The sequence below is a fragment of the Pogoniulus pusillus genome, chromosome 15 (assembly GCF_015220805.1).
Source record: "Pogoniulus pusillus isolate bPogPus1 chromosome 15, bPogPus1.pri, whole genome shotgun sequence".
NCBI lineage: Eukaryota > Metazoa > Chordata > Aves > Piciformes > Lybiidae > Pogoniulus > Pogoniulus pusillus.
This window is the reverse complement of record NC_087278.1, coordinates 17,877,419-17,879,676: the sequence shown is the minus strand read 5'-3', so window position 1 is coordinate 17,879,676 and position 2,258 is coordinate 17,877,419. Positions and strand designations below refer to the sequence as shown.

The window sequence follows — 2,258 nt, the reverse complement described above, 5'->3', positions numbered from 1 at the left end:
ACTCCTGGTTGTGATAACGCATCTTGATTTCAGTGAGTGGTGCCATGTGCTGCACCACTGAGCCAGTATTCACCTGAGCTGTTTGTGCAACATCAGAGGGAGGAGAGTCACTCCCTTCTCTGCCCTCTCATACCCTGTGCACAAGCACTGGAATGCAGTTTGATATCTCTTGATTTTCCAGGTGCAGTGGCTGGTACTGGTACTGAAGCTTTGTGATCAAACCGGGAGAAACAGATCTGCAGACAATGAAGTAAACCAAGTATCTTGCAGCTGATTAAAAACCATGCTTTCTCCTCAATTCACCTCAGGTTATTAGATGGATTGTGTGTCTGTTCATCCCATAAAATAACTTGACAGTTCACTTTGGAATCTGTCTTTTAAGAAGGGTGACACTGTGTCGCAGACCACGTAGTGAGGTAGCAGCCTGATTGGAAGGGGACTAACAGATTAGCTCAGTATGCTGCAAACTAAATTTCTAAAGTTGGCTTTAACTTTGCAAGGACAACAGAAGCCATCACCAGAACTGGTACTGGTTGTGAGACTAAGCTTGCTTTTAGAGATTCACCAGGGAAAGGCTTAGCATCAGGAGGTTCCCGTTTGCTGGCCTGCTTGTGTAATGGGTGGTACATCTCTTCCTTGACTCTTTCAGGTTTTCCCTGGCTTGCACAGCAGCATCTGGTAACAACATAACTTCCTTTATTTAGACCCGTCAGAGGAGGAACTCAGGTTTATTTGTGCCTGAATCTCTGTTACTTTCTGCAGGGACTGGCTCATCTCAAAAGAAGGCAAATTAAACACTGGCAAAACTGTAAGTCTGATTTCACTGCTATAGTGCCCTAAGTCATAGCTTGATCTACTGATTCTTACAAAAAATATTTCACAAATAAAAAGGCTTGGCTTAGCATTTAAAACTTGAACAGAACTAAGCATAAGACTTCTATCACAACAGTCCTCTCTTGAAAATTTCCTTCAGCTGTTGTTTTTCAGCTCTGCATTTCCTGATTCTGACCTCAATTGAAACTGGCTTGATTGTGTCCACTGAGTAAGCTCGGATGTTGCAGTAGATACTGGAAAAGTATCCTCAGCTGGTGCTGATACTAATATCATCATAAATCAAATCTCTTTCTAATTTTAAACTCATATCTTGTCTTTTATGAGCAGTGTTCACAGATATGTATTAATTCTACAGAATCGTGGTGAGACCTAGGGAAACTTCTGCAAGTGCTTCCTTTATTATATGCACATCTCTGTGTTGATTGCCTAGAAACAAAATTTCTGTGTCCTGGTTTGAGTTCAGACAGAAATAATTATTTTCCATGATTTTACTTTTCAGATCCCTTCTTCTAAGCATTCACACTTTCTGAAGGCAATGGCCTGGTTTTGCAGACAAGTGTCTGCTTCTATAAGCAATAATGCTTGATGTTTCTAGTTAGTACCGAGGACTGGTATGTAGAACAGTCACTGTTAAAACCTGTGTGTTGTGTTGCAGGTGTAGAAAGTAAAAGCTCACACCTGCATGGAGGACCAGACAAGACAGGGGACTCTAAACTGACCAGCAAGTTACTCCATTCCACATACATCATATCCTGCATAAAGCTGAGGCATCACAAAGGTCAAACTCTCCATGCTGAACAACGCCAGCTCCCCCAGCCTGTCCTCCTAGGAGAGGTGTTTCAGCCCTCTGATGATTTTTGTGGCCCTCTTCTGGACCTGCTGCCATCAGGTCCATGTCAGAGAACCACAGAAACATTCAGGTTCGAGAAGGCCCTCAGGATCACCAAGTCCAACTGATGATGTCCTCCCTGTGTTGAAGCACCAGAGCTGGATGCAGTACTCCAGGTGAGGTCTTGCCAGAGCAGAGTATCAGAATCACCTTCTCTATCTATATATGTAGGGTAATATTGTTAGAAATGGCTCTCATGTAGTTCTGATGATCGTAACATTGTACATATGACTACATTAAATATGCTAAACACTTTCTGAAGAAGTTTGTTTCTGGTATTTCTCCCAACTCACAGGTATTACAACATCTGTCAAAACAGTGTGGGAGACAGTACTCAAATACTATTTTAAACTGCCTTTTAAGGCTACTTGTTTGTTTGTGTTTGTTTATTCAAGAACAAACATGATCTTTCCAGGCACAGAAGTGAGACTGACAGGTCAGTAGTTTCCAGAGTCCTTTTTTTTTAACCCTTTTTATAGATGGGTGTGATTGCCAGTAATATGTGTCCATAGAGGTGTCTCTGCTCAAGGCAGTT

General features: G+C 42.0%; 1 long non-coding RNA gene across 1 annotated transcript; it reads left to right on the top strand.

Moving 5' to 3' along the window:
- The first annotated feature begins 250 nt into the window (after nucleotides 1–250).
- Nucleotides 251–1,574, top strand: LOC135181580 (uncharacterized). Its single transcript, XR_010304937.1, has 3 exons — nucleotides 251–308; nucleotides 650–808; nucleotides 1,490–1,574. It is a non-coding gene; the product is annotated as an uncharacterized LOC135181580 (long non-coding RNA).
- Nucleotides 1,575–2,258: the final 684 nt, after the last annotated feature.